This window comes from Caretta caretta, chromosome 22 (genome assembly GCF_965140235.1).
Source record: "Caretta caretta isolate rCarCar2 chromosome 22, rCarCar1.hap1, whole genome shotgun sequence".
NCBI classification, from domain to species: domain Eukaryota; kingdom Metazoa; phylum Chordata; order Testudines; family Cheloniidae; genus Caretta; species Caretta caretta.
The window spans coordinates 5554973-5581735 of record NC_134227.1 but is presented as its reverse complement, the minus strand read 5'-3'; the positions used below and the strand labels follow the sequence as shown (position 1 = coordinate 5581735).

At 46.3% G+C, this 26763-nt stretch overlaps 1 protein-coding gene across 13 annotated transcripts in view; it reads left to right on the top strand.

Moving 5' to 3' along the window:
- PKNOX2 (PBX/knotted 1 homeobox 2) overlaps positions 1 to 26763 on the top strand; it is a 753686-nt gene that overhangs the window by 293964 nt on the left and 432959 nt on the right. For 12 of the 13 annotated variants that reach the window (XM_048827274.2, XM_048827271.2, XM_048827275.2 and 9 more), the window contains one exon: positions 18393 to 18497. The gene's annotated coding sequence lies outside the window, so the exon portion shown is untranslated. Of the gene's footprint in view, positions 1 to 18392; positions 18528 to 26763 lie in introns of all 13 variants that reach the window. The other variant, XM_048827269.2, reaches the window with a different exon arrangement.

Genomic DNA, 26763 nt, shown 5'->3' with positions numbered 1-26763 from the left:
AATTCTGCTCTGAATTAAACCTGTTCCTTCAATGGTTTGGATAGGCCAGACTCAAACAATCAGGGAAGCTACTTTTGTATCCTCAGATGTATCAGGAATTGACCACAACTCAGTGTCACAGCAGATGGGTAGCTATAAGGAAAAAGTAAAGCACTCATTTTTATGAACAGATGCTTCCATGTGGTAGTCTCCATTTATCACAATGCCATAGGTTGGAAGGGGTGGGTGGAAATAAGGTCCAGGAGATAAAGCACAGGACTTGGAGTCAAGTGATGTTGGTCCTGTTTCGTGGGACCTTGGGCAAATCACTTCTCCTCTGTGTGTCAGTTTCCATACCTGGAAAGTGGGAACAAAAATAGCTTCTGCGCTGGTTTGCTGGAGGCTTAATGCATGGACGATGGTGATTGCCATAGAAATGATTAGACACAATAAAGTGCAGTAACCGAGCCCGTTGAGACCCCTTGCAGCCCAAATTACTGGGTAATGAAGGTGTCAGTAGGAATGGCCTGATGGGGCCTATCAATCCAGCCTTGTTGGTTTTCATTCATCACGGAGTGACAGCATACTGTGCGCATGGCCGAAAACAGTACCCTTCCAGCGAGCTCTAACACATGGTCACTCTTGATGAATGGAAATGATAAATGCACTAAACAGCTCCCCTCCTGGAATATTTTATACCATTCTAGTGCTTCATTCGACCCACACGGAGCAGTTGTTGTTCTGATTCACCTATAAAACAGAGCTGTTTCTTCCGCTAGTTAGAGAACAGCACATCCCGAAAAGTAATGATGCTCCTGACAGGAATAATCTGGTTCACCTGGTCCATAAATAACGTAGATGATTACCCACAGACACCCTCAAACACAGGGTTACCATACATCTGGGTTTTCTCAGGCGTTGCCTCTTTTTTTGATCCTCTGGGCGGATTTTTCTAATAAGAGGCAACATCCAGGATTTTTGCAGAGCAGAGGTTGCAGCTCAGAAATATTCATCTCTGTGCCCCGATTGGTCTCTCCCCTGTGTCTGCAGCTGACTGATCCCTTCCCTGCAGCCACAGCTGCCAGGATCCCACCCACCCAGGCCCCGGCTCCCAGCCCTGGGCGGAGGGAGAGGCCTTCAGGGAGGTGCTGACCGAAGAGCAGCAGAAGCTTCCTAAAAGTGGAGGGGCCACCAGTGCCTGTACTATGCCCCGGGTCCCCTGTGCCGCCCCTCCTCCCTGAGCCCTCGTCCTGCCCCTTCCCCCGAGGCCCCACCCCTGCACTGCCTCTTCTATCCTCACACAGCCCCTTCCTTCTGAGGCCCTGCCCCCACCCCTTCTCCCCGAGGCCCCACCCTTGTGCTGCCCCTGCTTCCTGAGACCCTGCCCTCATGCCGCTCCTCCCCTGCACCACCTCTTCCCCCAGGAACCCCCATCCTGTGCACACACACCCATCCTGCAACCTCCCTCCAAATACCCTCTCCCAGTGTGCACACACATCCCTCTAGCAACTCCTCAAATGCCCCCAGTCCCCCATCCTCTCGCAGTGCCCTCTTTTTGGGTACCTGAAATATGATAACCCTACTCCAACAGGTTTCAGAGTAACAGCGGTGTTAGTCTGTATTCGCAAAAAGAAAAGGGGTACTTGTGGCACCTTAGCGACTAACCAATTTAGCGACTAACCAATTTATTTGAGCATAAGCTTTCATGAGCTACAGCTCACTTCATCGGATGCATATTGTGGAAAGTGTAGAAGATCTTTTTATATACACACAAAATATGAAAAAATACCTCCCCCCACCCCACTCTCCTGCTGGTAATAGCTTATCTAAAGTGATCACTCTCCTTACAATGTGTATGATAATCAAGTTGGGCCATTTCCAGCACAAATCCAGGTTTTCTCACCCCCCTTTCCCCCCCCCACAAACCCACTCTCCTGCTGTTAATAGCTTATCTAAAGTGTGGGAGGAGGTATTTTTTCATGCTTTGTGTGTATATAAAAAGATCTTCTACACTTTCCACAGTATGCATCCAATGAAGTGAGCTGTAGCTCACGAAAGCTTATGCTCAGATAAATTGGTTAGTCTCTAAGGTGCCACAAGTCCTCCTTTTCTTTTTGCGAATACAGACTAACATGGCTGTTACTCTGAAACCTCTCCTTACAATGTGTATGATAATCAAGGTGGGCCATTTCCAGCACAAATCCAGGGTTTAACAAGAATGTCTGAGGGGGGAGTAGGAAAAAACAAGGGGAAATAGGTTACCTTGCATAATGACTTAGCCACTCCCAGTCTCTATTCAAGCCTAAGTTAATTGTATCCAATTTGCAAATGAATTCCAACTCAACAGTTTCTCGCTGGAGTCTGGATTTGAAGTTTTTTTGTTGTAATATAGCAACTTTCATGTCTGTAATCGCATGACCAGAGAGATTGCCGTGTTCTCCGACTGGTTTATGAATGTTATAATTCTTGACATCTGATTTGTGTCCATTTATTCTTTTACGTAGAGACTGTCCAGCTTGACCAATGTACATGGCAGAGGGGCATTGCTGGCACATAGACTATCAGGGTTGGAAGGGACCTCAGGAGGTCATCTGGTCCAATCCCCTGCTCAAAGCAGGACCAATCCCCAATTTTTGCCCCAGATCCCTAAATGGCCCCCTCAAGGATTGAACTCACAACCCTGGGTTTAGCAGGCCAATGCTCAAACCACTGAGCTATCCCTCCCCCCATGATGGCATATATCACATTGGTAGATGTGCAGGTGAACGAGCCTCTGATAGTGTGGCTGATGTTATTAGGCCCTGTGATGGTGTCCCCTGAATAGATATGTGGGCACAGTTGGCAACGGGCTTTGTTGCAAGGATAGGTTCCTGGGTTAGTGGTTCTGTTGTGTGGTATGTGTTTGTTGGTGAGTATTTGCTTCAGGTTGGGGGGCTGTCTGTAGGCAAGGACTGGCCTGTCTCCCAAGATTTGTGAGAGTGTTGGGTATTCCTTCAGGATAGGTTGTAGATCCTTAATAATGCGTTGGAGGGGTTTTAGTTAGGGGCTGAAGGCGACGGCTAGTGGCGTTCTGTTATTTTCTTTGTTAGGCCTGTCCTGTAGTAGGTGACTTCTGGGAACTCTTCTGGCTCTATCAATCTGTTTCTTCACTTCCGCAGCTGGGTATTGTAGTTGTAAGAATGCTTGACAGAGATCTTGTAGGTGTTTGTCTCTGTCTGAGGGGTTGGAGCAAATGCGGTTGTATCGCAGAGCTTGCCTGTAGACGATGGATCGTGTGGTGTGGTCAGGGTGAAAGCTGGAGGCATGCAGGTAGGAATAGCGGTCAGTAGGTTTCCGGTATTGGGTGGTGTTTATGTGACCATCGTTTATTAGCACTGTAGTGTCCAGGAAGTGGATCTCTTGTGTGGACTGGACCAGGCTGAGGTTGATGGTGGGATGGAAATTGTTGAAATCGTGGTGGAATTCCACAAGGGCTTCTTTTCCATGGGTCCAGATGATGAAGATGTTATCAATATAGCGCAAGTAGAGTTAGGGGTGTTAGGGGACGAGAGCTGAGGAAGCGTTGTTCTAAGTCAGCCATAAAAATGTTGGCATACTGTGGGGCCATGCGGGTACCCATAGCAGTGCTGCTGATTTGAAGGTATACATTATCCCCAAATGTAAAATAGTTATGGGTAAGGACAAAGTCACAAAGTTCAGCCACCAGGTTAGCCGTGACATTATCGGGGATAGTGTTCTTGACGGCTTGTAGTCCATCTTTGTGTGGAATGTTGGTGTAGACGGCTTCTACATCCATAGTGGCCAGGATGGTGATCTTCCTGAGCTTATGCTCAAATAAATTGGTTAGTCTCTAAGGTGCCACAAGTACTCCTACTCCAACACCCTTCCTACTTATGTCCTAATGCACCTCCTCACCTTTCTCAACGTCACCCATGCACCCATTCACATGCCCACACCCCTTTTCCCATTCCAAGACACATCACCCTGCATTCAGACATACATCCAGACCCCCCTTCATTCACTCAGATGCCCACATCCCCATACACAGCACTCATGCACCCCGCATATACCCACCCACTTTCACAGATGCACCCCCCGAAAATACAGCTTCATCCAGCCACACGGACAACCCCCCCAAGACACACCCTCTTTAGTGTCTGCTGGTTGCCCATTCTGAGCAAGCTGCTCATTTGTTTTGAAGGCCTAAATCATTCAGTTGCAGAGCGAGCAGAGTATTGCTCACCCTGATGCCTTCAACATTAGCAGCCATGCAGCAGCTCCCTGATGCTGGCTTTCCAGCTACGCCACTCTGGCCCGCATCTTCAGCCAGGCTTCACCTGGCACTCCCACGTGTAGGCCCAGGGCCTGACAGTGCGGGAATGAGGGGAAGGGCAATGGCGGCTTTCACACTCCCTTGAACCACACCCAGGGGTGGGGTATGGATCTGAGGATGCCAACAGCTCTTCCCGGGAAGAGCTATTGCCATCCCCTAATTGCCCTGAAATGAACCCAGGCCGTGGAACATGGCAGGGCGGTGGGGCCAGACCCAGGGCTGCTGACTGCCACAAGATTTCACAAGTCCTGCAATTCACAATTCTAATAGCTACTTGAGATCTCGCCAGACGCTGCTGACAGGAGTGGGGAAGGTGAGTAGGAGAGACAGAGAGGCAATGTCAGGTAGGGAAGGAGCTGGCTGGGGCAGGACAGGGAGCTAGGTATATTTGAGGAAGGGAGAGAACTGGATACAGGCCACTCCCCAGGGCAGGAAGGGAGGGGCCAAGAAAGACAGCCATGGACAATACCCAGGGGGAGAGCAATGGTGTGGGAGCTGGGGACAGTGCCCAGAGGTAGAGCAGGGGTGGGGGAGCTGTGGACAGTGTCCAGGGGTGGGGGACCTGGAGACAGTGTCCAGGGTTGAGGGGAGCTGGGGCAGGTCCAGGCGTGTGGGAGATGGAATCATAGAATCATAGAGTATCAGGGTTGGAAGGGACCTCAGGAGGTCATCTAGTCCAACCCCCTGCTCAAAAGCAGGACCAATCCCCAATTAAATCATCCCAGCCAGAGCTTAGTCAAGCCTGACCTTAAAAACTTTTAAGGAAGGAGATTCCCCCACCTCCCTAGGCAACGCATTCCAGTGTTTCACCACCCTCCTAGTGAAAAAGTTTTTCCTAATATCCAACCTAAACCTCCCCCCATTGCAACTTGAGACCATTACTCCTTGTCCTGTCCTCTTCTACCACTGAGAATAGTCTAGAACCATCCTCTCTGGAACCACCTCTCAGGTAGTTGAAAGCAACTATCAAATCCCCCCTCATTCTTCTCTTCTGCAGACTAAACAATCCCAGTTCCCTCAGCCTCTCCTCATAAGTCATGTGTTCCAGACCCCTAATCATTTTTGTTGCCCTTCGCTGGACTCTTTCCAATTTATCCACCTCCTTCTTGTAGTGTGGGGTCCAAAACTGGACACAGTACTCCAGATGAGGCCTTACCAATGTCGAATAGAGGGGGACGATCACGTCCCTCGATCTGCTCGCTATGCCCCTACTTATACATCCCAAAATGCCATTGGCCTTCTTGGCAACAAGGGCACACTGCTGACTCATATCCAGCTTCTCATCCACTGTCACCCCTAGGTCCTTTTCCGCAGAACTGCTGCCTAGCCATTCAGTCCCTAGTCTGTAGCTGTGCATTGGGTTCTTCTGTCCTAAGTGCAGGACCCTGCACTTATCCTTATTGAACCTCATCAGATTTCTTTTGGCCCAAATCCTCCAATTTGTCTAGGTCCCTCTGTATCCTATCCCTGCCCTCCAGCATATCTACCACTCCTCTTAGTTTAGTATCATCCGCAAATTTGCTGAGAGTGCAATCCACACCATCCTCCAGATCATTTATGAAGATATTGAACAAAACCGGCCCCAGGACCGACCCCTGGGGCACTCCACTTGACACCGGCTGCCAACTAGACATGGAGCCATTGATCACTACCCGTTGAGCCCGACAATCTAGCCAACTTTCTACCCATCTTATAGTGCGTTCATCCAGCCCATACTTCTTTAACTTGCTGACAAGAATACTGTGGGAGACCGTGACAAAAGCTTTGCTAAAGTCAAGAAACAACAGGTCCACTGCTTTCCTTTCATCCACAGAACCAGTAATCTCATCATAGAAGGCGATTAGATTAGTCAGGCATGACCTTCCCTTGGTGAATCCATGCTGACTGTTCCTGATCACTTTCCTCCCATGTAAGTGCTTCAAGATTGATTCTTTGAGGACCTGCTCCATGATTTTTCCGGGGACTGAAGTGAGGCTGACTGGCCTGTAGTTCCCAGGATCCTCCTTCTTCCCTTTTTTAAAGATTGGCACTACATTAGCCTTTTTCCAGTCATCCGGGACTTCCCCCGTTTGCCACGAGTTTTCAAAGATAATGGCCAATGGCTCTGCAATCACAGCCGCCAGTTCCTTTAGCACTCTCGGATGCAACTCGTCCGGCCCCATGGACTTGTGCACGTCCAGCTTTTCTAAATAGTCCCTAACCACCTCTTTCTCCACAGAGGGCTGGCCATCTATTCCCCATGTTGTGATGCCCAGCGCAGCAGTCTGGGAGCTGATCTTGTTAGTGAAGACAGAGGCAAAAAAAGCATTGAGTACATTAGCTTTTTCCACATCCTCTGTCACTAGGTTGCCTCCCGCATTCAGTAAGGGGCCCACACTTTCCTTGGCTTTCTTCTTGTTGCCAACATACCTGAAGAAACCTTTCTTGTTACTCTTAACATCTCTCGCTAGCTGCAGCTCCAGGTGCGATTTGGCCCTCCTGATTTCATTCCTACATGCCCGAGCAATATTTTTATACTCTTCCCTGGTCATATGTCCAACCTTCCACTTCTTGTAAGCTTCTTTTTTATGTTTAAGATCCGCTAGGATTTCACCATTAAGCCAAGCTGGTCGCTTGCCATATTTACTATTCTTTCGACACAGTGTTCAGGGGTGGGGAAGCTGGAGACAGTGTCCAGGGGTGGGGGGAGGTGGAGAAAGTGTCCAGGGTTGAGGGGTGCTGGGCTAGGTCCAGGGGTGGGGGAGATGGAAACAGTGTCCAGGGGTGGGGGACCTGGAGACAGTGTCCAGGGTTGAGGGGAGCTGGGGCAGGTCTAGGCGTGGGGGAGCTGGAGACAGTGTCCAGGGGTGGGGGAGCTGGAGACAGTGTTCAGGGGTGGGGGGAGATGGACAGTGTCCAGGGTTGAGGGGTGCTGGGCCAGGTGCAGGGGTGGGGGAGATGGAGACAGTGTCCATGAGGAAGCAGTGGAATGTGTTGGGGCGAATGCTTGGCACGGCCTGGGGCAGTGTGGACAAGTGTCACCGGTCACATGGGGAGGAGGGTGTTCCACAGTTTGTGCACATTTTGGTGAATTTCCTGACAGACAAAGCCACCCACATATCTGTGTGCCTGCATGCACGCGCACACATCCGATGAAGTGAGCTGTAGCTCACGAAAGCTTAGGCTCAAATAAATTGGTTAGTCTCTAAGGGCCACAAGTACTCCTTTTCTTTTTACACTCAAAGCAGTGACTCTCCCTGTGTGTGTGTGTTTTTTTTTAATAGCTCATGATGTTTAAGTCAGACTCATTATTTGTGGGGAGAAGGGTCAGTCTCATGGTTTTTGGACTGGCAGGGCTGGGAATATAGCCTATAAATAAACTACTCTTTGATGTGAACAGCTCTTTCCTAGTTAACACCATCTCAGTCTGAGTGTCAAAACACATTCACACCTAAGTAAAGATTGTAATTAACTAGCACATGACAAAAAGAGGTGCTAAACCAAAGCCCAGCAAGCAGAGATGTGAGAGGGGAGTTCATGGCTACACCAGCCTTCTCTTTTATTTGTCATTTTCCGAACTGGAAAATAATGAATCCCCAACCCCAGCAGCATGCTGGATTTCAGCCCAACTGATCAAATACAAACGCTTGCAAACAAACGTCGGGCAATGTTCATTCTAGCTGGACACAAAAGAGAGGACTGCAAAGCAAGGAGGCTCGTGATGAATCCCTGCTTGCAGCTCCCCAGGTCTGTGCTGGAGCAGAGCTGGAGGAGGTACTTGCAGGAGTTTAGCAGAGTAGCTCTTTATAAAATGTCAGCTGACAGGAGGAGCAGCCTGAGCTTCCATTGGGAGTGAGCATAATGCTCACTAACGCGAGGAGCTTACAGCGCTGGCTAAACAGCTCCTGGGACCATGCAGACAGGTGCTGGGCAAACGTCTTTCTAGCCCTTCCAAAACACTTCAAGGCTGACTTGGTTGAAACACTCCTAGCTGCCCCAGGACTCAGGAAATGATTCCATTGGGCCTGAGCAAAGTACCAAGGCCAAACAGCAAAAATGAAGATGTTTGTACACCAATGCGAGGAGCCCAGGTAACAAAATGGAGCAACTAGAGCTACTGCTGCAGGAAGTGAAACCGGGTATTCTAGGGAGAATAGAAACAGGGTGGAATAGTCATCATGACTGGACTACGGGTATTGAAAGGTATGTTCTGTTTAGGAAAGACCGAAATAAAGGTAAAGGTGGTGGAGTAGCATTGTAGATCAATGAGGAGGTAGAATGTAAAGAAGTAAGAATCGATGGAATGGATAAGACAGAGTCCGTCTGGGCAAAAATCACATTGGGGAAGAAAACTATTGGAGCCTCCCCTGGGGTAGTGCTTGGGGTGTGCTATAGACCGCCGGGATCTAATTTGGATATGGATAGAGCCCTCGTTAATGTTTTTAATGAAGTAAATACTAATGGAAACTGCGTGATCATGGGAGACTTTAACTTCCCAGATATAGACTGGAGGACAAGTGCTAGTAATAATAATCAGGCTCAGATGTTCCTAGATGCGATAGCGGATGGATTCCTTCACCAAGTAGTTGCTGAACTGACTACAGGGGATGCCATTTTAGATTTGGTTTTGGTGAGTCGTGAGGACCTCATAGAAGAAATGGTTGTAGGGAACAATCTTGGTTCAAGTGATCATGAGCTAATTCAGTTCAAACTGAATGGAAGGATTAACAAAAATAAATCTGCAACTAGGGTTTTTGATTTCAAAAGGGCTGACTTTCAAAAATTAAGGAAATTAGTTAGGGAAGTGGATTGGACTGAAGAACTTATGGTTCTAAAGGCAGAGGAGGCCTGGGATTACTTTAAATCAAAGCTGCAGAAGCTATCGGAAGCCTGCATCCCAAGAAAGGGGAAAAAATTCATAGGCAGGAGTTGTAGACCAAGCTGGATGAGCAAGCATCTCAGAGAGGTGATTAAGAAAAAGCAGAAAGCATACAGGAAGTGGAAGATGGGAGGGATCAGCAAGGAAAGCTACCTTATTGAGATCAGAACATGTAGGGATGAAGTGAGACAGGCTAAAAGTCAAGAAGAGTTGGACCTTGCAAAGGGAATTAAAACCAATAGTAAAAGGTTCTATAGCCATATAAATAAGAAGAAAACAAAGAAAGAAGAAGAGGGACCGCTAAACACTGAGGATGGAGTGGAGGTTAAGGATGATCTAGGCATGGCCCAATATCTGAACAAATACTTTGCCTCAGTCTTTTATGAGGCTAATGAGGAACTTAGGGATAATGGTAGGATGGCAAATGGGAAGGAGGATATGGACGTAAATAATACCACATCCGAGGTAGAAGCCAAACTCGAACAGCTTAATGGGACTAAATCGGGGGGCCCAGATAATCTTCATCCGAGAATATTAAAGGAACTGGCACATGAAATTGCAAGCCCATTAGCAAAAAATGTTAATGAATCTGTAAACTCAGGGGTTGTATCGTATGATTGGAGAATTGCTAACATAGTTCCTATTTTTAAGAAAGGGAAAAAAAGTGATCCGGGTAACTACAGGCCTGTTAGTTTGACATCTGTAGTATGGAAGGTCTTGCAAAAAAATTTGAAGGAGAAAGTAGTTAAGGACATTGAGGTCAATGGTAAATGGGACAAAATACAACATGATTTTACAAGAGGTAGATCGTGCTAAACCAACCTGATCTCCTGCTTTGAGAAAGTAACAGATTTTTTAGACAAAGGAAACGCAGTGGATCTAATTTACCTAGATTTCAGTAAGGCGTTTGATACCATGCCACATGGGGAATTATTCACTAAATTGGAAAAGATGGGGCTCAATATGAAAATTGAAAGGTGGATAAGGAATTGGATAAAGGGGAGACTACAATGGGTCCTATTGAAAGGTGAACTGTCAGGCTGGAGGGAGGTTACCAGGGGAGTTCCTCAAGGATCAGTTTGGGGACCAATCTTATTTAATCTTTTTGTTACTGACCTCAGCACAAAAAGTGGGAGTGTGCTAATAAGGTTTGCGGATGATACAAAGCTGGGAGGTATTGCCCATTTAGAGAAGGACCGGACAATCATACAGGAAGATCCAGATGACCTTGTAAACTGGAGTAATAGTAATAGGATGAAATTTAATAGTGAGAAGTGTAAGGTTATGCATTTAGGGATTAATAACAAGAATTTTAGTTATAAGCTGGGGACGCATCAATTAGAAGTAATGGAGGAGGAGAAGGACCTTGGAGTATTGTTGATCATAGGATGACTATGAGCCACCAATGTGATATGGCCATGAAAAAAGCTAATGCGGTCTTGGGATGCATCAGGAGAGGCATTTCCAGTAGAGATAAGGAGGTTTTAGTACCGTTATAGAAGGCACTGGTGAGACCTCACCTGGAATACTGTGTGCAGTTCTGGTCTCCCATAGAATCATAGACTATCAGGGTTGGAAGGGACCTCAGGAGGTCATCTAGTCCAACCCCTGCTCAAAGCAGGACCGATCCCCGACAAAATCTTCCCAGCCAGGGCTTTGTCAAGCCTGACCTTAAAAACTTCTAAGGAAGGAGATTCCACCACCTCCCTAGGTAACACATTCCAGTGTTTCACCACCCTCCTAGTGAAAAAGTTTTTCCTAATATCCAACCTAAATCTCCCATGTTTAAGAAGGATGAATTCAAACTGGAACAGGTACAGAGAAGAGCTACTAGGATGATCTGAGGAATGGAAAACTTGTCTTATAAAAGGAGACTCAAGGAGCTTGGCTTGTTTAGCCGAACCAAAAGAAGGTTGAGGGGAGATATGATTGCTCTCTATAAATATATCAAAGGGATAAATACCAGAGAGGGAGAGGAATTATTTAAGCTCAGTACCAATGTGGACACAAGAACAAATGGATATAAACTGGTCATTGAGAAGTTTAGACTTGAAATTAGACGAAGGTTTCTAACCATCAGAGGAGTGAGGTTTTGGAGTAGCCTTCCAAGGGAAGCAGTGGGGGTAAAAGATCTATCTGGTTTTAAGATTAAACTCAATACGTTTGTGGAGGAGATGGTATGATGGGATAACATGATTTTGGTAATTAATTGATCTTTAGATATTCATGGTAAATGGGCCCAATGGCCTGTGATGGGATGTTAGATGGGGTGGGATCTGAGTTACCCAGGAAAGAATTTTCTGTAGTATCTGGCTGGTGAACCTTGCCCATATGCTCAGGGTTTAGGTGATTGCCATATTTGGGGTCGGGAAGGGCAGATTGGAAGAGGCCCTGGAGGTTTTTTGCCTTCCTCTGGAGCATGGGGCACGGGTCACTTGCTGGAGGATTCTCTGCTCCTTGAAGTCTTTAAAGCACGATTTGAGGACTTCAATAGCTCAGACATAGGTGAGAGGTTTATCGCAGGAGTGGGTGGGTGAGATTCTGTGGCCTGCGTTGTGCAGGAGGTGATCATAATGGTCCCTTCTGACCTTACTATCTATACCACGGTCTCTCCCTTTCTCTCTACACTGCAAGCAGCGGTGTGACTGCAGCTTGCATAGACACACCCGCACTAGCGTCAATCGAGCTAGTTCACTAAAACCAGCCAAGAAATGCAGCAGCATAGGCTGCATAATGGGTTTGCACGCTGGCTGCTAGCCTGTGTCACCACCACCGCTGCTGTCTGTAATGGGCCAACGTGAGCGAGCTCAGGTGTGCCTACTCATGCAGCGGTCACACTTCAGATTGCAGGGTAGACACATCCTCAGTCTCCCGACTCAGGTTTTTACACTCTCCCCAGCACTGCGCTGTCCGAACGTGTCGAGACCCGTCCCACCACTCATGCCCAGCAGAGGCAGAACTCAAAGCATAGTCCTGACCCTCATCCTCTGAAGCAAAAGAAACATTCCTCCATGCAATAGAAATAGGCCAGCCACTCTCGGGAGATATAGAGCAATGCCCAACGCTTCCTCAGGCCTGATACTCCAGCCAGTAGAGGACAATGATTTTACACACACATTCACCAGCATGGAGTGAAAACCGTACAGCTCTTGATCCCCTGGTGCCTGCACAGGCCCAAGAAGGACTGCATAATGTGGACTTTAATAAAGGCAGGGAGAAATTCTGAGGCAAGGATGTTCTGCTAAAAGCCTGGTGTCCGTGGGCAGGTCTACGATTTAGCGAAGACGATACAACGCTGATGGGAGAGCTTCGCCTGTTGGCATAGTAGTCCACCTCCGCAAGAGGCGGTAGCTGTGTTGATGGGAGAAGCTCCTACATCAATCTAGCACTGTCTATGCCAGGGGTTAGGTTGGTATAACTACATCGCTCAGGGGTGTGGATTTCTCACACTCCTGAGACAGGTGCTTACCAGTGTACCTTTGTAGTGTAGATTTGGCTGTATCAGATTGTGTCCTGCAATCACAGCAGTCACACCCTGCAGTGCTGACCTGCAGGGCCTTTGCACTTCCTCTCCTGAGCAAACCCTACTGCGTGTGCGTGCGTGTGTGCATGTGTGCGTGAGTATCATAGAATCATAGAATATCAGGGTTGGAAGGGACCCCTGAAGGTCATCTAGTCCAACCCCCTGCTCGAAGCAGGACCAATTCCCAGTTAAATCATCCCAGCCAGGGCTTTGTCAAGCCTGACCTTAAAAACCTCTAAGGAAGGAGATTCTACCACCTCCCTAGGTAACGCATTCCAGTGTTTCACCACCCTCTTAGTGAAAAAGTTTTTCCTAATATCCAATGTAAACCTCCCCCACTGCAACTTGAGACCATTACTCCTCGTTCTGTCATCTGCTACCATTGAGAACAGTCTAGAGCCATCCTCTTTGGAACCCCCTTTCAGGTAGTTGAAAGCAGCTATCAAATCCCCCCTCATTCTTCTCTTCTGCAGGCTAAACAATCCCAGCTCCCTCAGCCTCTCCTCATAACTCATGTGTTCTAGACCCCTAATCATTTTTGCTGCCCTTCGCTGGACTCTCTCCAATTTATCCACATCCTTCTTGTAGTGTGGGGCCCAAAACTGGACACAGTACTCCAGATGAGGCCTCACCAATGTCGAATAGAGGGGAACGATCACGTCCCTCAATCTGCTCTCTATGCCCCTACTTATACATCCCAAAATGCCATTGGCCTTCTTGGCAACAAGGGGACACTGCTGACTCATAGCCAGCTTCTCGTCCACTGTCACCCCTAGGTCCTTGTCCACAGAACTGCTGCCTAGCCATTCGGTCCCTAGTCTGTAGCGGTGCATTGGGTTCTTCTGTCCTAAGTGCAGGACCCTGCACTTATCCTTATTGAACCTCATCAGATTTCTTTTGGCCCAATCCTCCAATTAATAGAGTAATAGAGAGAGAGAGTCTAGAGGAGATTTAAAGTGACTATTAGATTTATTTTGCCTGGTGAGCTATCCAGGGATAGAACCCAGATCACCAAATAAAATAAATTAAAATAATAAATGTGAGAACAGAATAAATATATTCGCAAAAAAATTGCATCCGATGAAGCGAGCTGTAGCTCACGAAAGCTTATGCTCAAATAAATTGGTTAGTCTCTAAGGTGCCACAAGTACTCCTTTTCTTTTTGCGAATACAGACTAACATGGCTGCTACTCTGAAACCAATAAATGTATTGTAAAGGTTATTACAGCGCAGGTTGCATACAGACATATTTATTAAAGGGATAACAAATATTCACAATCAAAGCAAAAATTCTTGAAAATGGGCCCATTTTACCTAAATGTTTGTTAGGTTTTATGAATTTTTTTAGAGAAAATGAGCCCCGGACTGGATACGTGTGACATCCCCTGGGGTGCAATCTGGACCGTGGAACCACTGTGCCACCTTTAACGCTCCAGCCCAGGCTGTCTGTTATACGGCTAGGCTAGTGAACAACAACCCCCCACCCCAGCAAACTCTCCTAACATCACGTATAATGCTGAGATATACGTTTCAACAGGACAGTGATGGTCAACAGATTATGACTTTTCCAATGATATTTTACATAAGTTTTATCATAATTTTGTAAAGCGGTGACCGTAATAGTGCAGACGATCTCAGTGAGAGTGACCACATTTTGAAATCTGAATGAAGACAACTGGAATTGTACATGGTTTTGATGTGTAAATAGCCATTTTATTGAATGTCACAGACAGATGAAAGTTTAGGAACATGAAAAATATTTCCATAAAATTTCACATAAGAATATTTTTCATCTGCTTTCCCCGCTGTAGTTAATACGCAGTGTGGAAGTCTCTTTCTAAAAGACCTGCTCTTCTTCAGCAAGAAGTCTTGGGATCAACAGAGTCTTTTCAGGGCAGTGAGGAATAATTCTTGCCACTGAATCACTAGATGAGGGTCTCTGACCTGTGTTAAGCAGCAGGTTAAACAAGATAGTCACAATGGTCCCTCCTGTCCTAAAAATGGATCAATCTATGCAAATAACTGTTTTTGCCTTTTCACCAATGGGAGAAGCTTCCTGAAGCAGCTGAAAATGTTCAATACAGCAGAGCAGAAATTAGAACAGGAATTGCTTATATCTGCCAAGCATGAAAGTGAGGAGCGAAAAGCCTTGTCTGCTGCAGATTCAGTACCACTGCACCGCTCCACTGCTCCCCTCGTGACTAGCTCCTCCCCGCCTGGCAGCAGTGTCTGTGGAACCCAGGGCTGTAACGAGGGTAGGTTTGTGTAGGACTGAAACATTTCCCAACTTTCCCCCTCCAATTAAAGATTCTTTCGTGCAGTTTTCTTCATCAATGGCCTGGAGCCATTAGCCCTCCATTTACATAGGTTGCCACAGAAATGTCAGGCAGAGATGCTTCACCTAGCAGTACTATGCAGGGCAGAGTCTAAGGGCTGCTTCACCTAGTGGCAGTATTAGGGAAGAGTCGTCTTAGTGTGGGGAGGGGAGGGGAACCTGGGCCCGCCCTACTCTGCCAGGTTCGACCCAGGGTCCAATAAACCCTTCAAAACAAGGTACCCTGACACAGGGTCCAGGTCCCAATACCCCAAAACACCTTCCCTTGGTCACTTCTTGCCCTCGTCCCAGTCCCTCCAGCAGCGTCTCTGGGGTTGGACATGGGGTCCCTCTCACATTCCTTCTGTTTCATCTCTGGCAGCTCCTCTGCTGGCAACAGCAGTTCATCCCCTTTGGTTCCTGCAGCCAGCTGGCTTCCCACGGTGCAGCTAGGACACTTGGCCCTGGTGGCTTGGAGTCCTGGCGGTTTCCTGGCAGGAGGCTGCTGCACACAACTCTTCTCCTCCTCAGTCAGCCCAGACTGAGCTGAGATGGTCCTGCTTGAATGCTCCCTCTGCTGGGCACATGCCCCGCCTGGGCAGGGGGGCCTGGCCTCTTGGGCTAAGAACTGCTCTTCAACCCTTGCTTCACCAGTGCGGGGTTGATATACCCTGTCACACCAAACCACTATTCTCCAGAGTCATCCTCATGCACTGGCTGGCCCAATGGCTAATCTATTTATCCACTGTGGAACAGCTTCAACTCAAGAGATTGAGGGACCCCCATATCCCACTATTCCATAGCCCAGTGGTTCAGGCACACAGCAGAGAAGTGGCAGATCCCTGTTCAGATCCTTTCTTCTCTTCAGGCATAGGGATCCTAAGCACCTCACTCAGGCTTTGGGAATCCCATTGATTTTCTAGGCTCCTAACACCTAAGTCCCCCTTCAGATCTAGCCTCCAGTCTAGATAAAAATGTCCCACTTCCTTGGTAGTTTGTTCCAAAGGTTAATCACCCTTGTTAAAACTTTATACCTAATTTCTAATTTGAATTTGTCTGGCTTCATCTTGCATCAACTGGTTCTTGTTCTGCCTTTCTCTGCTTCGTGGAAGAGTCCTTTAGTAAGGGGTATTTTCACCATACACCATAATCAAGTCACCTCTCAATCATCTTTTTGATCAGCTAAACAGACTGAACACTTTAAGTCTCTCACTATGAGGCATTTTCTCCAGCCGGCAAATAATTTTTGTGGCTCTTTTCTGCATCCTTTCCAATTTTTCAAATTTTTAAAATGTGGACACCAGCACAAAACTCACTATTCCATTATCCATCCCACCAATACCATGTGCAGAGGTAAAATCCCCTCCCTGCTCCTACTCACTATTCCCCTCTTTATACAGCCAAGGATAGCATTAGCCCTTTTTGCTTGTCTACTGTGAGCCCTACATCCTTTTCAGGATGTTTCCAGGATACAGTCCCCATTCTGTGGTATGGCTTGCAGTCCTTGTCCTTAGATGTATTACTTTGCACCTGTGTGTATTAAATCACATTTTGTTTGAATGAGCCCAAGTTGTACAGAGAGGTCTGTATGACTGCCCTGTCCTTAGCATTATTTACCACTTTGTCAATCCTTGTGTCAGCCACAAATTTGATCAGAAGTGATTTTATATTTACTTCCAGCTCATTGATGAGGGCCTATAACCAATCCCTGCAGAGCCCCACAAGAAACACCCCCATTCAGAGAGGATTCTTCTTTGACCATTAAACTTTCTGAGGTCTGTCAGTTAGCCTTTTCATAATTAAATTAACACATGCTCTATTCATATTGCAAAACGCCAATTTTTTAATCAGAATGTCATGCAGTACTAAGTCAAATGCCTTACAAATGTATATTGCATTTATGCAGTTACTTTTATCAACCAAACACGCTATCTCATCAAAAATGAAATCAGGTTAGTTTGCCGAGACCTATTTTGCAATAAACCATATTGACTGGCATTAATTATTTTCCTAACCTTTAATTCAATTAAATCCTGTATCAGCTTTTCCATTATTTTGCCTAGGGTTGACGTTGACTGGCCTCTAGATACCCGGGTCATCCCAGTTGTCCTTTTTGAATATTAGCAAAACACTGGCACTTTTCCAGTCTTCTGGAATTTCCCCAGTATTCTGAGATTTTTAAAAATTAACACCAGTGCACCAGAGCTCTCCTCAGTCAGCTCTTTTAGGACTCTTGGGTACAAGTTATCCACACTTGCTGGTTTTAAAATGTTTATCCCTAATAGATTTTGTCTAGCAGACTTCTCAGTTACTAATGGACTGGAAAGTACTTCATGAGTATATAATTTTGTTTCTTTCCAAATGCACAGCAGAAATATTTACTGAACACTTCTGCCTTTTCTGCAACATTATTAATAATTTTACCATCTCCATCTAGTAAGGGCCTATCCTATTGCTAGGATTTGTTTTGCACATACTGGAGGGCTGACTGATTGTGATTTTTATGCTAGCAGAGTTGTTCACCTAGATGAAGCATAGCCTGATGGATGCATTGGAGTTCTAAATATTTGTGATGAACTATTTTCCTATCTCTGATATAAGCTGAATTAACACAATCAGGGCCACGTTTTCCAAAGGGCTCACTCTGTTTGTAGAATGTTGGACTCTCTTGAAAATCTGTCCCCACACATCTATAACCCATGGGAGAGGGAGTGAAGAGAAGGGTGGTCCTGGAGATATTGCTGACTGGGCATTCTCCCAGTTAGTGCCCCCGGAAAAATTCACTCAGCTGATTTCAGAGAAGTGATGTTGGAGGTTTTTGTTTACCTTTTAGTGTGTTTAGCGATTGGGCTAATAACATCACAGAATAGCACAACAGAAAAAAAATGTAAATCTCACTTCGGAGTTACTCTGTGTGCTGTGTATTATTGTCCATACTTCTCTTAGCTTGGACCATGAAACCTGATGATCACTTTCATTTTTGTGCCTAGCGATTGGCCAGTTTCCTGGAGGGTATTTCATGCACTAACACAGCACTCCAACATTTGTGCTCCAAACACTGCAGGGAACAATTTATGTTTTTTGGGGGGGTTTTAAACTGGTTCCACTGGAATTTTAAAAAAATATTCCTAACTTCGAGGCCAAATTTGGTCTGACATTGTCCCTTTTGCTTGCCTGCTTTTTTATAGACTGGAAATACACTGTGGCAGAGAGCAATATTTTTCTGGCTTTCTGTTCTTGCTGTTAGTCTGGATCGTAAAAGATCTCCGTGACGCTTATGAAGAGTAGATCTGTTGGCGGGAGTTGCAGATTTGTTTTTGTACCTGCTGCTTTCACTTGTATAGAAATGAATTTCTGATGGGGGAAATGCTCTCTCTCTTTTCAGGTGCTTTGGCTCTGACTGAAAGAAGGAGGTTTTGTTTTACTGGCAGAGGAAGAGCAGAGGCGAGAGGTTCAAAGGACTGGCAGCTCCCAGAGCACACTCCAAACAGTAAGACTCATCATACTTCTATAGCTTCAAGTAAATGAACAAAATAAATCAGAATAATTTCAATAAGTGGCACAGATAAATTAACAAAGCAGGGTCCTTTACACATGGAATAGGCCAGGAGTGACCTTACTGAAGTTTTAATGGGGACACTGGCAATATATTTGTCATAATTTTTAATATAATTGTAATAAAATAACCCCAGGGCAGCCAGATATTGACTTAGCAAAATGGTGTTAATCCATCATATTATAACAGGGTTTCTCATGAGTCCTTGATTACTGCTGTTTGTTTAAAACAAGTACACAAAGTGTGTGTTTTGGGAAAAAATCCAAACTTTTAATTGTCTCAGCTTCTAATAACTGGAGCCTGAAAGGATGCCATACGCACGACTGTTACTGCTACCTGTGGAAAATTTGCCAGTTTTTAAAACGTTTTTGTTGATAAGCTTTTAAATCAGACCATACACAGAGTCTTTCTCCAAAAGGTCAACTGTGTTTTAAAAATGAAAAAAGGTTAAAAAGAAAATGACCAAAAGTATACACCATTATTACTGCCAAATTTACAAGAGCAATAGTTTGTGATCTGAGTCAAAAATTGCCAGAAGTTAAAAAACACAAACCCTAAGAATACAGAAAACAATCAAATGAAATGTGTCTGAAATCAGTGCTATCAGAATTCTCTGTGCAGTGTAAGGCCCTGAACTCGTAACCACTCCAAAGGGACAGCCCACAGACAGAAAATTGCTCAACTGAGTGCTTGCAGGAACAGGGTTCAAACTGGTGTCCAATTCAGGATGCTCTGGGGGCACTGAAGAAACCACAAAGTTAGCTGAAAGTTACTTGCTTCATCCTGAGTGCTACCTGTGATGGGTTACCCCGGGGTGCAACCTGGCACTGGGGTACCACTGAGCCCTCTGACCAACCAGCCTGGGCTCCCTCTCACACTGTGCTGCTGTGACAAGCTGCAGACCTGCTCCCGGTCCTACACTTCCCCCAGCATTCACACAGGTAGGGACACACCCAGCTGCAGTTACATGCTCTCTGACCAGCCACTGCGTAAACCAACAATAGAGAGGCTGCAGCCAAAATAACCACCAGCTTCCCAGCCTAGGACCTCACAGCTGTACCGTCCTGCTCTGGTCCAAACCTCAACCGGTATGAAGGTATTATCCAGTTTGCCTCCCCCGCAATGTGGAGAGGAAATGCAACAAGCCTGTGTTAAACCAAGCTGAGATTTTTCCCCAGACATTTCACTTAAAGGCACACTGAGTTTAAATTAAAACATAAAACAGGTTTATTAACAACAAAAGATAGATTTCAGTGATTATAAGGGATAGCAAACAGATCGAAGCAGATTACCTAGCAAATAAAGAAAAATGCAAACTAAGCTTAACATATTAGATTGAATATGCATTAGTAGTTTCTCACCTAAGTGATGGTACAAGCAGGCTGCAGATTCTTAAGGTACAAACTGCACTTGCTTTGCAGCTTGGAATCCCCAAGTTTTTCATACACAGGCTAGAAATCCCTTTAGCCTGGGTCTAGCACTTCCCCCGGTTCAGTCTTTTGTTCCTTAGGTGTTTCCAGGAGTTTTCTTGGGTGGGGAGTGAAGAACAACACATGATGTCACTCCCTGCCTTAAATAGCTTTAGCATATGGTAGGAACCCTTTGTTTCAAAACTTGGTTCCCAGACAAGTTTGTGGAAAAATATAGACACCCCAAAATGGAGTCCACAGTCATGTGGCCTGGTCACATGCCCTTGCATACCTTGCTGAGTCCTAGCAGCCATTACTTACAGGCTGTCTGGAATGTTCACAGGAAGGTTACATTCTTCCAGGCTCCATTGTTTTTGCTGATGGGCCATCAGCACTGTCTGGCTTCTTCATTGTTACACTTGAAGGGCTAGTTGTGGGTGTCACCCAAAGTAAGCACATTTGAAATACAGACACATAGTCAATATTCACAACTTCACATACAAAAATGATATGTGTATACAAATAGGATAATCATATTCAGCAAATCATAACTTTTCCAATGACACCTCACATGACTTGTCTTGTACAAAATGCATCATAATTATACCATAATCATATCATAATAATATCACTGTGAAGAATATGAGGTGTAGAGTGTCATACTACCTACAAAACCTTTGTCTTAATATAACCCCACAGTTAGGTAGAAGAAACAAAACTTCTGTAGCTCCAAACCGTGCATGTTTTTTTCTTAAAACATGAACTTCTGTCATCTCTCTGGCCTCTCTCTTCTTAACTAGGAAATATTAGGGCCTGAGCATCTTGGGAGAAAATCCTTTTCTGTTCTTTTAATCAGATATAAAACTTACCTTGATCCAGAGCACAGTCCAAAGGTTTCTGTATCCCTCTCTTTTAACAGAACCGTCTTGCCTCAGTAATGTTTTAAAATTTTCTTCTAATAAACCATGTAAAGTAATGAGAGGATTATATTTTGCAGGACCCTCTATGAGACCTAATCAGAGGTTAGGCCTTCCAGATATGCTGTTGGAATGATCTTTGGGGCAGTTTTCTGGCCTGTGTTATGCAGGAGGTCAGACTAGAAGATCACAATGGTCCCTTATGGCCTTGGTATCTATGAATCATAGCCTCTACCAAATGATGTTAGGACTAAGGGCAATGCCATTTTGTGTTACCGTGTTATGCCAGATTTCACAGTAGTGTAGGTCAATTTCTAACCGAATCTGGTTCTTTAGTAAGATGTAAGTGATGGTTTCTGTTTTTTTCTACAAATTCATGAACCATTTTAACCTGAGGAAAGGTGACATCATGTTTATTATACTTTGTGCTTATAAAATTATGTCAATTACTCAATTAACCCCTTTTTTTTGTTGGAAGTAAGTGACTCAGGAGACAGGGCTAATCCCCAGAGAGGAACCCCCCATACTTGAAGATTCTTTTCCAGTTCCATTCATAGGAGATTGACTACAATGTTCCAGTTGACCCTGCTGGCTAGATTTCTCAGGATGATGTCTTTCTTCCTTGATCCCATCTGGCCCAAGGATTTGATTGTTCCTTTGGACAGTGCCCTGAACAATGGGGGCAGAGATTGTATGTAGAGTAGCCCCTGGAAGTCCTGTGCCCTAGAGAGGCTCTGAGGCACAGTTCCCTCCCCACTTGGATGGTAGCAATGACCTAGATCTGCATCCAATTATGAACCCTCCTGCACCAGCTCCATTGAATTGGCCAGCACACTGTAAGGGACGGAGTCAGGACTCCACCCATTCCCCATCACTCCCCTCCCACCTGCTCCAGAGCCGGGGCAAGCAGGTGCACAACTTGTGACTCTTGCATGCCCTATTCCCCTGCGTGGGTGTTCAAACCAAGTCACAATCTAGCCCTAGGGAATTACCCGAGACTCTCCAAGAGAGAAACCAGGGCCCCGAGACAGCAAGGGATCAGGGCGTGTGGCTAGCTCTCAGCACTTGACTGAAGTCACTGGGGCTGCCTCACATACTTAAAGTTCCGCACACACCTAAGAACTTCGTTGAATCAGGCCTGATGATGAGAACTCCTAGCAGAAACTGGAGAAAAAAATCACAATGATTTAAAATACAAATATGATTAGCCTGATAGCCACCATCAGATACCTCCCTCCTCAGTGGCAGTGAGCGATGGCTCCAGCATAGTACGCTTAGCAACAGCCAGATATTTTCCTTTTGGTCTAGTGATGGGGCTGCTAGATCAGGAGGTTCTCAGCAAAGGCAGAATCTTCACAGTGCTCACTGAAAACTGCAGAGTAGTTAGAAACATTTCAGCTCATTTTAGAACCCCAGAGGCTTGAACATTTGTGTATTTAATCCAGTGTTGTGTTTAGAGAGCACAGGGGGTGGAGGGGGAGGGGGGAGAGAGAGAGAAAATACACTTTTCAAAGTAGAGGTGAACTAGGAAATTATGTTTTCTTGAACTCTGGAAAACTAGGGACCCTGCCTGAAGCCAAACAGCCAAGCAATTCAGGGTTTAGGCTGAAAGTCCGAGTTGATGTTCCACCACTAATTGCATCACTGTGCTTGCCGTTGGGAAAAGCTGCATGGCTTGTGCACAATTTCATGCACCTTTCTCAGGATCTGGCAATTCACTGATTCTTTGCTTGGACTTATCATAGAATCATAGAATATAAGGGTTGGAAGGGACCCCAGAAGGTCATCTAGTCCAACCCCCTGCTCGAAGCAAGACCAATTCCCAGTTAAATCATCCCAGCCAGGGCTTTGTCAAGCCTGACCTTAAAAACCTCTAAGGAAGGAGATTCTACCACCTCCCTAGGTAACGCATTCCAGTGTTTCACCACCCTCTTAGTGAAAAAGTTTTTCCTAATATCCAATCTAAACCTCCCCCACTGCAGCTTGAGACCATTACTCCTCGTTCTGTCATCTGCTACCATTGAGAACAGTCTAGAGCCATCCTCTTTGGAACCCCCTTTCAGGTAGTTGAAAGCAGCTATCAAATCCCCCCTCATTCTTCTCTTCTGCAGGCTAAACAATCCCAGCTCCCTCAGCCTCTCCTCATAACTCATTTGTTCCAGACCCCTAATCATTTTTGTTGCCCTTCGCTGGACTCTCTCCAATTTATCCACATCCTTCTTGAAGTGTGGGGCCCAAAACTGGACACAGTACTCCAGATGAGGCCTCACCAATGTCGAATAGAGGGGAACGATCACGTCCCTCGATCTGCTCGCTATGCCCCTACTTATACATCCCAAAATGCCATTGGCCTTCTTGGCAACAAGGGCACACTGCTGACTCATATCCAGCTTCTCGTCCACTGTCACCCCTAGGTCCTTTTCCGCAGAACTGCTGCCTAGCCATTCGGTCCCTAGTCTGTAGCTGTGCATTGGGTTCTTCCGTCCTAAGTGCAGGACCCTGCACTTATCCTTATTGAACCTCATCAGATTTCTTTTGGCCCAATCCTCCAATTTGTCTAGGTCCTTCTGTATCCTATCCCTCCCCTCCAGCGTATCTACCACTCCTCCCAGTTTAGTATCATCCGCAAATTTGCTGAGAGTGCAATCCACACCATCCTCCAGATCATTTATGAAGATATTGAACAAAACCGGCCCCAGGACCGACCCTTGGGGCACTCCACTTGATACCGGCTGCCAACTAGACATGGAGCCATTGATAACTACCCGTTGAGCCCGACAATCTAGCCAGCTTTCTACCCACCTTGTAGTGCATTCATCCAGCCCATACTTCCTTAACTTGCTGACAAGAATACTGTGGGAGACCGTGTCAAAAGCTTTGCTAAAGTCAAGAAACAATACATCCACTGCTTTCCCTTCATCCACAGAACCAGTAATCTCATCATAGAAGGCGATTAGATTAGTCAGGCATGACCTTCCCTTGGTGAATCCGTGCTGGCTGTTCCTGATCACTTTCCTCTCATGCAAGTGCTTCAGGATTGATTCTTTGAGGACCTGCTCCATGATTTTTCCAGGGACTGAAGTGAGGCTGACTGGCCTGTAGTTCCCAGGATCCTCCTTCTTCCCTTTTTTAAAGATTGGCACTACATTAGCCTTTTTCCAGTCATCCGGGACTTCCCCGGTTCGCCACGAGTTTTCAAAGATAATGGCCAATGGCTCTGCAATCACAGCCGCCAGTTCCTTCAGCACTCTCGGATGCAACTCGTCCGGCCCCATGGACTTGTGCACGTCCAGCTTTTCTAAATAGTCCCTAACCACCTCTATCTCCAAAGAGGGCTGTCCATCTCTTCCCCATTTTGTGATGCCCAGCGTAGCAGTCTGGGAGCTGACCTTGTTAGTGAAAACAGAGGCAAAAAAAGCATTGAGTACATTAGCTTTTTCCACATCCTCTGTCACTAGTTTGCCTCCCTCATTCAGTAAGGGGCCCACACATTCCTTGGCTTTCTTCTTGTTGCCAACATACCTGAAGAAACCCTTCTTGTTACTCTTGACATCTCTGGCTAGCTGCAGCTCCAGGTGCGATTTGGCCCTCCTGATAACATTCCTACATGCCCGAGCAATATTTTTATACTCTTCCCTGGTCATATGTCCAACCTTCCACTTCTTGTAAGCTTCTTTTTTATGTTTAAGATCCGCTAAGATTTCACCATTAAGCCAAGCTGGTCGCCTGCCATATTTACTATTCTTTCGACTCATCGGGATGGTTTGTCCCTGTAACCTCAACAGGGATTCCTTGAAATACAGCCAGCTCTCCTGGACTCCTTTCCCCTTCAAGTTAGTCCCCCAGGGGATCCTGGCCATCCGTTCCCTGAGGGAGTCGAAGTCTGCTTTCCTGAAGTCCAGGGTCCGTATCGTGCTGCTTCCCTTGCTATTGTGACTTCCTCAGCAAGCAAACACACACACACTCGAATACTTACCAGTCCCAGGCAAACTCCTGCTGTGAGCTGCTCTGCTGTCCCCGCTGCTCAGCTGGTTCTCCGCCGCTCAGCTGGTTCGCGAAGCTCTGGCTATTTTTACACAGCCAGGCTTCCCTGTCGCAAACAAACAGACACCCTACTTCCCTTGCTATTGTGAGTATAGGTCACCTCTGTATCTCCTACACACGCATTTTATGGTTTATTTTTTTGGAGAACATGAAAAAGAAAATATGGTAAACATAGAATATAATTACAGGCTTTCAAAATTATTTGTGACTCCCTGATTGGTTGAAGGTTTGTACAGTAGCTATATAATTTGGCTCTTAAAATTGGTAGTTTTTTTCTGATAGGATTTAAAAAGCTGTAAATATGGCTGCTGATTCAGACTTCTAACTTCCCTGTAAACATGCAAATAGAGAGGGTTTGAAATGGGAGCAGTTGACTAAACAGCTTCTGTTACAATGTATTGTGTGAATGTTAATTTAATAGCAAATCAGCGATGCTGTAATCAGCTGGTTCAGTGCCTCTGTCCTGTAGGCAGAGAGGCCTAGATCCTCAAAGGTATTTAGGCACTGAATTCCCATGGGAGTTAGGTGCCTACATACCTTTGATTATCTGGGCCAGGCAGCCCATGTGCTAAAGATGTGCATGACATTTTTGGAAGTCTCACTGCAGCTTCCATTTTTTAAAACACTTTTTGTTTGGGATTTTTGCATTTTACAGGGAAACCAAGCTGTTCTGAATGAGGCAACTAAACCCAAAAGGTAGTGCAGGGCAGAGAGCTCTCAGAAGTGCTCGGAAAGGCAGTAAATCAAAACCTTTGCTGACAGAGATGCCTGGTGTATCCTTTATAGTGGCCACAGGAAGTACCTGGAAATGGAGAAAGAACCATCTCCAAAGGAGATTTGCTGGGAAGGGATTTCTCAAGGGCTCCCTTTTCTCACTCTTAGTCCAACTTTCTTTGCCAACAATCGGATGATTTTCAGCCTTGGATTTTTAAGAATTTGTTCATGATTAGAAAATACTGAACACTTCATATGGACTTATTTCAGATCACTGGATGTTTGTAGGCTCTGTTCACAGCTAGAGTTGCCAACTGTCTCATTACACAAACCCAAACACTCATGCTCCGCTCCTACCCCACTCCTTCTCCGAGGCCCTGCCTCTGTCCTGCCCTTTCTCCGAGACCCTGTCCCTACTCACTCCATCCCCCCTCCCTCCGTCCCTCACTCTCCCTCACTTTCAAGAGGCAAGGGAAGGGGCTTAGGGTGTGGGAGGGGTTGTGGGCTCTGGGCTGGGGCAGAGGGGTTCGGAGTATGGGAGGAAGCTCCGGGCTGAGCCTGGGGCAGGGGGTTGGGGTGTAGGAGGGGGTGTGGGGTGCAGGCTCTGGGAGAGAGTTTGGGTACAAGAGGGGGCTCCAGGATGGGGTAGGGTGCAGGTGGGCCTCCCAGAAGTGGCTGGCATGTTCCTGCAGGCCCCGGAGGGGTACGGGGCTCTGCACGCTGCCCGTGCCCGCAAACGCCACTGCCGCAGTTCCTGGCCAATGTGAGCTGAGGAGTCGGTGCTGGGGGCAGGGGCAGCGTGTGGACCCACCTGTGCCCCCCCACTCAGGAGCCGCAGGGACGTGCCAGCCACTTTCAGGAGCGGCGCAGAGCCAGGGCAGGCAGGGAGCCTGCCTTAGCTCCGATGCACTGCCGGACTTTCAGTGCCAGAATCTCCTGGTTTGGCTTCAGTAGCCTCCCAGAGATAGGGCCTGATTTCAGGACACTCCTGGCAACACTGGGAGGGTTGGCAACCCTATTCACAGCACATATTCACTGTTGATCCATATTACCACAGTGTAACTTGTCACTTTACTAACATGGCCTGGTCTCTGTTTCCTGATTGGATTGCTAGAA